This window comes from Marmota marmota, unplaced genomic scaffold, assembly GCF_001458135.2.
Source record: "Marmota marmota marmota unplaced genomic scaffold, marMar, whole genome shotgun sequence".
NCBI lineage: Eukaryota > Metazoa > Chordata > Mammalia > Rodentia > Sciuridae > Marmota > Marmota marmota.
The window spans coordinates 8,208,408-8,222,301 of record NW_026000221.1 but is presented as its reverse complement, the minus strand read 5'-3'; the positions used below and the strand labels follow the sequence as shown (position 1 = coordinate 8,222,301).

The 13,894-nt window shown below is 42.1% G+C and overlaps 1 protein-coding gene across 3 annotated transcripts in view; it reads left to right on the top strand.

The window, feature by feature from the left end:
• Positions 1-6: 6 nt before the first annotated feature.
• Positions 7-13,894, top strand: part of Sema6a (semaphorin 6A) — a 127,801-nt gene continuing 113,913 nt past the window's right edge. For all 3 annotated transcript variants that reach the window (XM_048792282.1, XM_015488607.2, XM_048792281.1), the window contains exon 1: positions 7-458. The gene's annotated coding sequence lies outside the window, so the exon portion shown is untranslated. The remainder of the gene's footprint in view (positions 459-13,894) is intronic.

Below are 13,894 nucleotides of genomic sequence, written 5' to 3'. Positions count from 1 at the left end.
CCCTTGCCCCAGCCCCCACCCCGCCCCCCGTCCTGAAATGACTTGTTAATCGGCGCAGACACCACCAAGGGGACTCACCGGAGTGGAATCCAAGTGGAATTTGGATTTGGAGAAGAGTTTCTTGAACATTTACCCTCGTCCTTGTTGGTTCTTCTTCTTCTTTCTTTCTTTCTTTTATTTTCTTTTAATTTTTTAAAAATATTTGGCTTCTTTCTTGATCTCCCCTTCCCCGCCTTTCATTGGAGATGATCACAGCTCGCTTGTATCCCAGAAAGTAGTCTTCACGACTGTTGCCCCAAAAGAGACAAGCACACATGTAGGAATGACAAAGGCTTGCGAACGAAAGAGCGCAGCTCGAGGCCCGGAGAGATCTTCTCGATAATGGATTACTAAATGGGATACACTCTGTACCAGTTCCTTCCGAGCCCTGGCTGCCTGCTCGTCGATGCACCGAAAAGGTACGGCCCGGGCGTCCCTGCGCGCCCCACCTCTGAACCACTGGGTTCCAGCCTAAGGGTCCCGGGGCTATCACCCGTGCGCTCTGTGGGCTTTGTGGTGCCTGAGCTTATTTCGTCTTCTGTCTCTGTCTCCCGAGCGTTGCCCGGTCCTGGGGAAGCAGCCCTGAGCCCAGGCTGCAGCTCATCTCATCCCAGTGCCCCAGAGACCGTCGTGCTCCTTGTAGAGAGCTTCCCCACCCGCTTAGCGCACACGCCCGGCGCCGCCCCAGACAGCGACCCGGGGTATGGCTGCCCGGGCCAGGGGTATGTGTGCGGGACTGGAGGCTAGTTCTCACTCTCCGGCCAGCAGCAGGCAGAGTGAACCCGGGAGGGTGGGACTCTCGGAAGCACCCAGACCTAGTGTTGAATGCAGGAAAAGGGGAGAGGAAAGGATTTTGCCCTCGAGGGCTAGAGGCGGTTGGGTAGAACAGCGTTGTTTTCGTCCAGTGACAGGTTTAGGTTCTGGGGTGGGAGAAGAGGTTCTGTGGAGACCGTGGGGGAAGCGAAGAGAATCTTTTGTTGTCAGCGCTGGGTCTGGGCTGGGCTCTGTGGAGTGCGGGAAACTTGTAATGGCCCTGGGTACCCACGCGCCTTGCTTCTTGGTGAGATCCCCTCTCCAGAGGCCTCTGGCACCAGAGGTTCCGGGCTTTGTTTGCTCGAATAAGTGCCCTGGAGCGGCCTCTCTATGTGCCTCGGCGCCCCCGCCCTAGGTCCTGTCCCCCGCCTCAGCTCCCACCCGAGCTGCGAGGATACAGTTCGTCGCTGCTGTGTCTCCCTCAAGCACAGAGCCCCACAGGCTGAGCCTGGCCCCTGCTGCCCCCTCTTCCAAGATCTGTGTGGTCCCTCCCTAGAAAGGAGGTATCCCTGGAGGGGGAAGTGGGGGAGACACGACTAGTGATAGCCCTGTGCCTGCCACCCAGACAAGGACTCTGCTCAGGCCCCGGTTTGTGGCTGTCCCAACTCTGCAGCGCTGCCTCTGGGGCAGTCGGACGCTCGGGATCAAAGCAGGCAGTGCCCACCCACCCAGCCTGACCCTATTAATGTGCGAAGAGTCTTTTTTTTCCTTATTCTCCACGTTTTTCTCAGTTCTCCACTATGGTATATGGTACAAAGCAGGATCCTGAGGTCTCCTCCCTACTCTCACCACCTGAACAGCACGGAGGGAGCCAGGGAGCTGTCCCGGACTTGAGGGTTTCGGGAAAGGAAACCTGACTCTGATGTCTTTCCTGTTCACTCACCGCCCCTATTCCCTGCGCCTCCTCCCCTTTTACAGCGCGGGGTCACTGGATCAGGCACTTCTGGAAAGTTTCTCTGAAAGCCAAGGGCTGCGGGCATAACAGGACTAGGGCTCAGCGTGCTGAGTCTGTGGGAAACCAGACCCAGAGGGAATTGTGTGGACAACCCGGATGAGGCTAAAAACTAGGTGCCGGCACGGTAGAAGAGTGGCGCCTCCCGGCCCGCGCGGCACTTGCTGGACCAGTCTCTCAAGCAGTCGGGGAAGGGTTGGGTGGGGGTGGGAGTAGTGTACAGGGGTAAAACATGGGATGCTGGGGTTACCATATTGGAAGAGGCTGGTGTTAGGGTGCGTGTGGACACTGGCATGGGCTCGCTGGCTGGCGAGCGAGTGGTCATTTCCAAGCGCAGCATCCCGAGCCTCCTGTGACCAGCGCCCGGTATTTCAGCCTCCGAATGTCTGGGGAGGAGCGGAGCAGAGAGCCAGGTGTGTGTGGAGCAGGGGAGGAACAAGAGATTGGAGGCGCTGTCTGCACAGCCAGGGCAAGCATTTTCAGCGGCAGTCTCCATCCTGTATCGCAGTAGGCTGCCCTGCCCGCCGTTCCGGGTTGATCCAAAGGGAGAAAGGTGACTGGGGAGTGCGGAGGCCAAGCACAGCCACCCAGGGATCGCTCCTTGTTTACTCTTGATGGAAATCGAGTTGTTAAGGAAAGGTTAAAAACACTGGCGCGCGCGCGCGGACACACACACACACACACACACACACATCTATACTACCTGTACGTTAACTTTCTTTGCCTTGTGTGTGAAAAGCCATTTAAGCCAGTTACAGTATTCTGTCAGCAGGTCTCAGAAAAGCTATTTAATGCCCCCCAGCGCTGGTTTTTAAGTTTTTCCTGGGTAGAAAGGTTGAGTGCCTTTGCCTTGCTTTTCTTTAATCCTGATAATTGTCTGTCTTCCCTTGCTCCCCTCCACCCCCACCCTCTGCCGCGGACTTACATCTTGGGCATTAAGTCTACATTCTGCTACTGTGATGGCAGGGGAAGATTAATGGTTACAGATACGTTAATTCTTTATTTAACTTTTTTCCTAAAAATAAAGATGCCTGGTTCAATTCTGAATTGAAATACCCTATACTTTTTTTCACTTTCTCACACTTGACTCAAATGGCTAGCAGAAGTCAAGATTTCAAGCATTTTCTGTATTTTTAAAAAACGATTCTGTGTTTAGTCTTTGTGATTAAACTATCCAAGGCACCAAAGTTAATTATTAATCTAACCTTAAATATAGTGACAGAACTGTGTCTCCACCTATTAACCTAAACTATCTGTTGAAAATAATTGGACTAGCTCTTTGAGTTTGGTTTACCCATTCTAGTTTATAGATAACTTTAATGTGATCTTGACTAATCCCCTCTCCGTGTTTTTAGATACACTTAACTGAGGTGCTTTGTAAGACAGTCTAAAGCAGAAAAAAAGTAAACATGAAATTTAACACCTTGTTTTTTTGTTATGAGTCTTTTCATCTTGATTAAATAAGCTTTCTATTTTATGCTTTTATTTACTATATTTAGGAGTAACAGTCTTTCCTATGTGTTATGTTTTGCAACTATCACCCTTTAGAAATGTGTCATATTCTCAATAATGCATATAATCCACAAAAGTAAACATTAAACCTTCAAATCATTATCTCAGGAACCATCTGCAGAATATACTTATTGGACAAATACTTAAGTTAAAATTGGGTAAAAACTCATAAGACATGGTATAGAAAAGTCAATTAAATGTTAAATGAATGAATGAAATAGTCACACATAGTTCATTCCATTTAGAGTAGACCTGTTTATTTTTGCTATAGTGGAAAAAAGAATCTACCTTCAACTATGTGGTTATTGCAAAGTGGTAATAAGTGCAACTCTTTGCACACAAACACATACCTTTCCATGTGTAGTGAATGCTTTTCCCCATTATTAAAAAAATAGCATTTACTTCTCAAGTGGGCATGTAATATTGCATCAGTGAGTTTGAGTGTGTTGAATCAGGATAGTGAGATTTAGGAAGATGGTTATCTTCTTCACTGCATAAAAATAAGAGATCCAAGTTTAAAAACTTGTGTTAAATTTAAAATAAGTACTTGTGGTTTAAAAGTAAATGGGTAATTGTACACCTATATGAAATGAAGAAAAATATTGTTTTGAACAGGGAAAACATTACATACACACACACACACACACACACATGGGATATATAGTGGATTAGCTCTTTTGGGGGCAGTATAAAAGAGTGATGATGGGACCCAAAGTTTTTTTAGAACTAGATTGCCAAGAGCTAATATATTCTCCCATCTTATTTGTTTGTAGGAAGGAATCCCAGAACAAGCCAAACTAATTGCGAATGCTTTAATTAGGCATCTGCCATTTGCTTCAGTGTAAAGCCTAACTCTGCACTATTCCCTGCCCCCCCCCCACACACACACATTTAGACAATTTAATGTCCTAGTCCCAGAGTGGGTGTTCCTTAACATATTTTCTTAAGAGCTCTGTGTCATGGCAGCTGCATTTGTGCTGCCAGGGAAAGGGGAAGCCTTGACGTATTCTGCAGTGACCTCCAAAATCAGTGCCCCCCACTCACTTGGAGCCAAGCCTATTTCAGAGTGAAGGCTTTTCTCATCTGCCTTTAAATGTGCTGCAAGAGCAACTGAGCTATTCTCTGCTAGTAACCACATGATTGTCTCTTGGGGATATGGTAAGGTAGGGAAGGGAGGGAGGCATTTAATCCCTTTGAAATGGGCAAATAAGATGTCATACCCACAAACCTCAAGGGGAGAAGGGATTCAGGACTACTTCTCAGCATGGGACTATTACAGTACAGTATATACACAAGGGTATCTTGCTTTGTGAAATAGATGAGCTCTCTTGCAAAACTTTTTTATTGGAATACTTCTAATTGCACTAATGGAGAGTATCATATATAACTATCACTACTTTATGATGATTTTCAAAAAATCTTTTCAACCTACACCTCTAACCTGGAGCTTGCAAATTGCCAGTGTTTACTGGGACTCAATAGACATCTCAAACTTTATATGTTCAAAAAAGCTTTTCTCATAATCTCTATTATAGCAATTCCATTCTTTGAGTTGCTCAGGCCTCAGAACTAAAGAATTACCCTTGACTCCTCTCTCTCACATCTGCATCCATGGTAGCTCCACCTTCAGAATGCTCACTGACTTCCTCCAGGTCATCCACATCACTGACTTAACACGTTGGCCAAGTCACGGTCCTCTTTTGTAGGTTACTGTGCCAAAGTCCCAGCTAGTCTCCCTGCTTCTGTTCTTGGCTCCTATCAACTTTACTCAGCATAGCAGTATTTTTTTTTGTTTTGTTTTGTTTTTTTGTTTTTGTTTTTTTCAGGTCAGCTAAATCAGATGACTTCTCAGCTGAGATACTTTTCCCATCTTATTCTAGTAAAAGCCTAAATCCCTCCTGTGGCCTTTGAGCCCCACATAATCTGCACTCAGGACCCTTCCTGACTTCCATTCCATAGGCATGATGTCTCATGTACCATGAGTGAGACATTCACCTGTATGTTGTTTTTCTAGTCTTGGTGATGGATTGGCGCCTATTCGTTCCCACAATCTCACCCAGTCCCCTTCTATGGCTAAAAGCACACATCTGTGAGGCACCTGGTTGTAGCTGAAGAAGGGCTGAGTTAGGTAAAAGCAACTTGCCAAGAAATAGAGCTAAGGAGACTGCCAGCATTTATGGGGTGGAGCTTTTGACCCTGGCCTCATTTGTTCTGCATTTTAACTGCTGGCCACAGAAACTTCTGGCATTTTTGGAGTTTGTCAATAGTTTTACATTTTCATTTTCTTGTAGGAGAATGTAGTTATGCCTGTTAACGCATATAACTTGTCAAAGACTCTGTACTTGGATTCAGAAAATTTGAGTTCCAGATTCTTAGTTCCTTGGATCAGCCACTGAGACTGCATTATTTTTAATAAAATTTGTGAATAGTAAACCTATTCTTTTTACTATGTAGGATATCAGGAAGAAGCACAAATGTGAATGTATTTGATGAAATATAACATGTACTCTGGAAATTTGGAAAGTTTGATGCTAACTGCCCTTCCCACCCTGGACTCTGGTCATAAGAAGACCCCACTTCATCATCTGCTACATTATAAAGACTGTATTCTGTTGAGTAGTTGCAATTGTTGTAGTTTTAATGTAAACCACATTATGAAATTAAATAATATTCTTGAATTCATTGAAAATGCTTAATCCACATAGATTGTGGGCAGCAACTGTATTAATCAGAATGTCATCCACGTCAAATAAAGGTTGCATTAAATATAACCATTAAATTGGGCAAGGTCATGGGAGTGGCACCCGGCCAGGCATTGTTTAAAAAAAAAAGTAAGAGAATTGTTTTGTCCAGTTAAGTTCTGAAATCATATATGTCAATGTAATCATAAATGTCGAGCAGACACATCAGGGTGAACCAGGAGTACTGGAGGGAAGTTTTGATCTTTGCCATAAAAAAGGGCAAATGCACTAGGTTTGGTGGGGTGAAGTTCATTAATGTGGAGGGACTGTCAGAGGAAATGTAGTGGATAACTCTGGAGGCAATAGTTTTCTGGCAGGAACACTTGGAGTTGTCTGCTTATTCCCCCTCCCTCCCCCTTTTTGCCATTTACAAACAAACTTTGAACTAGTTCTGTAACTTTCCCGCCACAGTTTCCATGTGTAAATTGCTAGTATGATGATAATGTTATGGTTGCTGAAGAAAAAAATGTGATAGCATCCATAAACTGCACAGCACAATGTTTGGCACACAACAAGTACCCATTTAAAATAAGGTGTTATTTTTATTTGAGTCACTGGAAAATGCCCAGAGAATGGATTTTATAAAAGCAGAGTGTTTTGTGGGGAAAAGTACATAAGGAAATGGATCTGTAATATAAAGAGATGATGCAGAGGAAACAACCTTTGGACTAGAAATGAGCATACACACCGTAAGCCCACTAATGGTGTCATGGGTTTCAGCCAAAAAGCGTGTGAACAGATCAGTTGCAGGGGAAGAGGAGTAATGTCCTTTTCCTAACTTTGGAAGTTAAATATCACACCCAAAACATGGAAAGGAGAAAAAAAAAACTATTATAAATAAAACAATAGTAAGCTGCTCAGGTCTTCATGTCAAATGAGAGCCTAAAGGATAGTTGTTGTTGTTGTTGTTTTTTAAATTATAACTATTATTTAATAACACTCAAAAATAAAATACACAATCTGCACTTACATTTAGAACCTGAGAGTTGAGAGCAGACTCTTCAGGGATGAATTGAATTCCCAAGTCGAAAATTTGCAGGAGAAAAGCTTTGCTCCCACTAGCCTCTTCCAGGAGGTAATGACCAGAATTTCTGCAAAAAGGTCTTCTGAGTGGCTGTGCAGCAGCCTGGTCACTCCTTCCTGGTCATGCTTGAAGTCAGCTTGGAAGAGCAATGAGTCTGCAAACAAAAGCAAGGTAGGACTGACCCTATCTGACCAGAGTAGAGACAGTGCTGCTATACTGACTGATACCCTGCTACAGAACCTGAACCTGGATTCATACAAGTCTTTGTTGGTAAGAAAAATCTGGCTTATAAAAGGCACAGCAGAGACATAAATTGATATTATCACCACAAATCCCTGAGGACTCCTGCTGCCCCTGTGTCTTCTAGGAATCCCTTCATAGCTTAGAATTACAGTTATTATCATCCAGGGGGGGAAAAAGAATTTCTCAAATCCTGTATTTGGAAAGGGGATGTAAAGAGACTGAAATAAATCAGCCATGAGTGTGGCCCAAAGACTGAAGGACTGGATCCTCCCAAACAGCCAGAGTGTTGACTTGCTTTGAAAGTATCGTTAAGTAATAGGTATTTCCATTTAGGTGCAGCCTTTTGACCTGGGACTTTCCTTTAATATGACTAGGCACTTTCTAGTGGTTTCCAGCTAACCTATAATTGCCATCTACAGAAAATGTAATTCAAAGAATTCATACCAATTTGAAAATTTTAACAGAAGGGACTCTAAAATTGATGCTTTTTAAATTATCCTCCTGGCCTTCAATTCTCTCATTTCTCTAAGACCACCCTTTGGCCACAATTTATTTGAGGCATGCATAGAACAGGATAGGAGCTGGCATTGAGCCCAATGAAAACATGCTATTGGAAAATAAACCTTTTAGGGAGGGACTGAGAAGAAATTAGGAATGTATTAATTCTTGTTTAATGTTATGTGGGAACTTTATAGATGAGCTGTCTGTGCTGGGCTCTTCTTTCCTTTTTCCTATTGGTGATTCTTAAGGAGAGTATTCAATCTTTTCATTAATATTGCAGCACCTCCAGTGCTTCCCCACCCCTCCCCCAGACTCCTACTGTCCTTGAATGAGGAAACTGAGAGAATACTGATTGAGCTGATGAATGGAAATGTTCCTTTCCTGAAAATGGAATGCTTTATGAAAAATTGTATTCCACAGAACACACTCAAAACAACCCGACAACTGTCCCTCCTCCTTTCTACCTCGGAGAACCACATGACTTTCATTCACATATTTTGGTTTTTGAATGCATTTGTTCTTAGGCCTCAAATGCCCAGGTGGAAACCGTTCTTTCTATTCAGCTTTTTACTATTCTAAATCTGTGAGCATCTGAGTTACTAAGAACATTCTCATCCCTGCATAGTAAGCGATAAATAGCAACCCAATTGTTTACAGCATTCTAAACTCTCGAGTATGTGCAGCAGAATGGCCGTGGAGTTGATTTTTATAAGAATACTTGTTAATGGTTTGCGAGATGGATTCTGTGCTAATTCTGCTCGCATCATGAATGATGGTCCCAGCTAGACACTGTCGCTGGGATCTTCATCTATTAATCATGGAGGCTGCTTTCTTATTCGGTTGCCATAGTTTCAGTGCCTCAGATTGAGTTGGGGTGTCTGGGGAAGGGTTTCAGACACACTAGGGCTTGCAAGCTTTGCAGTTATTTTGGCAATTGTGCTCAGAAAGAACTGAAAACGGCTTCTCATATAATTCAGTGTTGGATTAAAAGAGACAACTTCTGAGAGTGTCTCCCTGGACCTTGTTATGTGCACATCCAGCTGATATTTACTCCAGGATTTGCCTCTTACTCAGTATTGCTGGTGAAAAGAAATTACGGTCCAGGAGCTGATGTCACTTTCATCTTTCAACAAGAAAGCAAAGGGGTGTGAATTCTTCATTAAGGGTTATACATAAATGTAGAGGTAAAAGAGGGCATTCATGACTTTGCTCAAAATTTCAGCTTCATAATTTGGTTTTGGCTCTGCAAATGGCTAAATAAATAAAATGACATCATCAGTGTTGTGTGTTGTTTTGTTTTGACAATGTAAACATTTAGAGTTTTACTTCAGGTTTAACCTTTAGTTTTTAGGTTCCTCTGTAAGGAGGAACTAGAGACCATTTTACTGTATTTTGCAAAAAAAAAAAGATAACACATTTGGGACTGTAGCTGCTTTGTCAGCTCTTGAGTGTATAAACAATTTTCATTACTTTAAGAATTTTAATATTTTGCTTTTTTTTGAGTTTTAACTCCAGGGATGACTAGGAAAAGCTTTCCGGTTGGGTATGTATTGTGTGACTCAGTCAAGGAAAGATTTGGGGAGCAAAGTGCTACGAGAGAAGAGTGCTACACACACTCCAGTGATTTATGTGCTTCATGTGTGATGAGGGACACAGCTTGCTTTTGTTAGGTAAATTTGGCCTGTGTAACAGATACCAGTAAACTTCTTATTGTTTTAGTTCCCGTTTCTCAAGTGGACTTTCAAGGACTCCTACTAGTCTAAGCCAAGCAATTTAATTATTTGTAGATTAAAACATAAAATAATCTCACACTTGAAGCAAATAGTGCTGAATTCAGAACTTGCAAGGCATCAAGTGAGTATCTAGGCACATTCAGAAGAAGAAAACTTTTGAATTCATTACAAATGGGACTAATCTAGAAAATTAGCCACTTTTTGTTTTTTACTAGAAAATGACTAGTTTTTTATTTCAAAGTGAGCTTCAAAAAAGCAGTCGTTTTAAATTTCCCCAGACCTGGCCTGCCAAAATTTTTGTGTAAGATCAACAAGCATTTTTAATGCACGTGCCTATTATATAGACCCCTCCTATACCAAACCACACTAAATGATTGATTTTAGAGGCCAATAATGTGAAGTAAATTAAAAGGATAACGTGGCCTTAATTGCTACTGGCTTCACCAGGCTTCTGGGCACCGGAATTCCTTGTGGAGAAACACTTTAAAGTGTCACAGCAGTTTTTGATCATGTGGTCTGGCTTAGCTATAGGCTGCAATTCTCCCCCAGCCCTTCCCCACCTCCCCTCATGGTCTCCCAGAAGCCAAGAAAATGTGCATTTGTAAATTCAGTATAATGGACCCCTGATTATTTTCAGGATAAGAAATAGTTCCTTCTCTTTTTGCTATATTTCCTGAGTTAGCTGTTGAAAAGAAGAGAGAGACAGACAGACAGATAGATATGGAGTGGAGGAGAACAGTGAGACAAAGATCAAAACTTTTTCTGTTGTTGTTAAAAGAAGAAATTTTGGTGAATTTAGATTGCAATTACTCTTGGGTATCCAGTTAGACATAATATTGCACATGTAGTTTTTAGAAAAGTAAGCATTACTTTTTGTGTGGATGTCAGTCAAGTACAATGTGGACTTAAAGTAACCTTAATTAATGATTTCTGATTATAGATTTTCTTTTGTGCCTGCAGGGCATCAGTGCTTTGGAGGCTGTATTTAGAGGGAACATTCTCAGACAACAATGACATGAACATGCCTGCATTATCTTGCCATGCAAACCATGCTAGGTTCTCATTATAATGAAAAAGTGTGATTCTGCTTCATTTTCAGAATGGTCAGATAAAGAGTGAAATGCCACTTGAGGAATAACTGAAATTTACAAGTGATGTGGAGTCTTTGACTCTTTAGAGGAACCATTTTTAATTTTAAAGAAATCTACTCATCAAAATTGCTGTTTTTTACTGGCTCCTAGCTGGGTTCAAGGTCTTTGCTTCTGAAGACCGAATAGATTTTGTATGGCACCCCAGTTCTTTTGAATAAAAGCAAGCTATATGCTGGGAGCAGTGGACCAAGTATCTTTTCCTTTGCCCCAAAGTACTTTCACTGAGTGCTAAACATAACAGCCAGGGAATATTGTTGACCCTGGAGAGGATTGGCTCCTACTTTTGGTGAAAAGTACTTTTCCCTGTGCCATAATTTCAGAACAGACCTCAAGATGTTGAATTATAAATGTTAATGCGCTATTTACATTCAACTTTTAACTACAGAGTCTAATAAAAGTTGGATATAATATATAAATGCCAACTTACGAATTAAATTTCTGTGTGAACAATGTATGAACAATCCTTTTGTAACTTACACAAAATCCTAATAGCATATAGCCCATCTAGTTTAGCATAATTTGTGCTTATGAATTATAAATGCTTAGCTTTTACAATTAGACTTACCCATCTGTAGGTATCTTAATGAGAAATTACCAAAATGAAATTGATTTGTAATATTTGCTGTACTGTGTTCTAGGTAGTGATTATCTAAAATCATTTTCAAAGTCGTTGTCCCACTGCATGCAGTATGGCTTTATTTATTTGTGGAAATAAAGTTACACTGCCTGATGCTCCTGGTTTGCCTAGGGAAGAAGTGTCAATAGAAAGAACAGGGGAGTTTCACAGAGCTAAGAGAAAAGGTTAACATTCTGGATACTTTTCTTTTTTTTTAAAGGGATGTTCAGAGAACAGGGAAAAGTTTTCCATTAAAAAGTCATCTTTTATCTACAAGGTGTTTCCTCTCATTTGTGATGAAGGGAAGTTCAACATGTTGAATATGCTGATTAATTAATTCTCCAGGGATATCTCGGAGGGTGGAGCTTTCGTTTCAGATTTTGTCATGCCCAGAACACAAGACCTGTTAATATTGCCCAAACATATCCGTTCCCAAGAATAAAAAGGACAACATAATTGCCTTTACTGTTAGAAAATGGCTGCCTTTAGTTCTCCAGCAGATCCTCTAGCCAGGTGTGCAAGAGAAAGCTTTGAAATGCTGTGAATAACTTGACATTATCACTTTATTATTGAAATGCAAATTCTTCTGAGCAGAACTTGAAAGGGACTAGGACAGTGTATTTTCTTGCCTGTTGTCAACCACTCCTAGTCTTAACGGGAGGAAAAATATTCATAATGTTTCTGCATCTTTAATTGTTTCTCATTGCCCATGTTTAACATGCACAGAACCCCTTCCTGGTGGCACTTTGTCTTCATCCTTGGGAAGAAGTAATTTGCTCCCAGCACTGAGGGGTTCAGATAGGGCTATTCTGCCCAGGAAGAAGTTTCCTCTTTGAAGGAGTCATACATTAGAACTAGTAGTCAGGCATGCTGATGGTGATCAGCAGCAACAGTACTTAATGGTGTTATTAATAATAGACTCATTTATACAGTGCTTATATTTTCAAAGTGTGTCTATAAACATTGCCTCATTTTATCTCATTATAACTCTGGGTTGCAGAGTAGGTATTATTATGGGTTAGGCAGGGTAGGTATTATTATTCTTAATTTAAAGATGAGATAACTAAGGGCTAGTGGGGTCAAGTAATTTGCCAAAGAGCACATCTCTGTTAAGAAAGGGCCTGGGATAAGACCTCCAACCTTCTGAATTTGAATTTTGTGTTCCAACATGTCACTGTGCTGTTTGCTCAATACTTAACACATTTAAAAAAGAAGTACAGTGTTCCAACCATAGATGTTCTCAGATGATGTCTATTATGCAGGTAGCTCTCTGAGGAGGACTCCACCTGAGACTTCAGAGCAATTGCTGTGGAAATTCTTGCTTTTCAGGTGAGGGCCATGAAAAGGGATATTGTCTCTGGAGGCCCTTGGAGTTTTGAATCAAAATCTCCTGAAGGAGATCAGTAGGCGTATGTTGGATGCTTTTCTTTGGGATTCTAGTCCTGTTTTATAGTAGGGATAAAAATAATAGTAACTTAAGGGTGGCAACTTTGGCCCTGGCACTGGGTAGAACAGGAGGGACAAGGTTGAATTAGATATTCTGGCGGGAATATCCTCCTGGGCTTACCACTTGTAACTGTAACAGAGAAACACATTTTTAACAAGAAATCAAGGGGCAGTACGTAATCACGTAAGTGCATCTTCCTTCTGACGCAGGTCATCTGACTCTGACTCAAGCCACTAAGCCTAGTGAAAGTGGCAGTTTAATTTAATTCATTGGAGAGATATTTAACACTAATCATAGTCATGAAAGATTCTAGATACTGCAGAGAGACAAATGATTGTACCCATTGTGTACCTCCTGTAGACCCATCCTTAGGCCCAAATTCTAGGGAAAAGTAGATACTGGAGAAATCCTTTTAGTGTTAGGTTTATCTATTCTCTGTCCCAGAAGAAGAGTGGTGAGGATGCTCAGGACAAGTGGGACTGGTTCTGTTCAGCTGGGAGGTCAGGCAGGGCTTTGTGAAGGAGGAAGATTTTAAGCTGTGTCTAAAGAAAGAGTGAGATTCTGATAGGTGGGAGACAAGGACTAGAAGATCAGGGAGTCCTGGAAAGGCAGAAGCAAAGGCCTAGAAACAGGGAGAGGGAGAACAGCCTCCGAGCAGCAGTGTGGTCCTCCTGGTGAAAGGAACACTGGTGTGGGTGATGGCGGCAACAAGTCTTGAGGACAGAAAGAGAGATTTGTCTCTGCATACAGATGAAGCTTTTCAGCAAGATGACATCATCAGCGATGTGTTTTAGAAATATAAATCTAGTAGGAGTGTGAATGGAATAGGGGGGGAAATTCTGGTTATGTTGTCAAGTTCAGCTGCCAGGACTTGGGGACCTGTTGGATATGGGAGGTAAGAAGCAAAAGGAATAAAAAATGTTTCCAACATGTCACATCTGAGCTGGGGGTGGTGGCGCATGTCTGTGATCTCAACAGCTTGGGAGGCTGAGGCATGAGGAGCACAAGTTCAAAGTCAGCCTCAGCAACTTAGTGATGCCCTAAGCAATTTAGCAAGACCCTGTCTCAAAATTTTTTAAAAAATTAAAAAGTATGTGTGTGTGTGGGGGGGGGGGGGGGGGC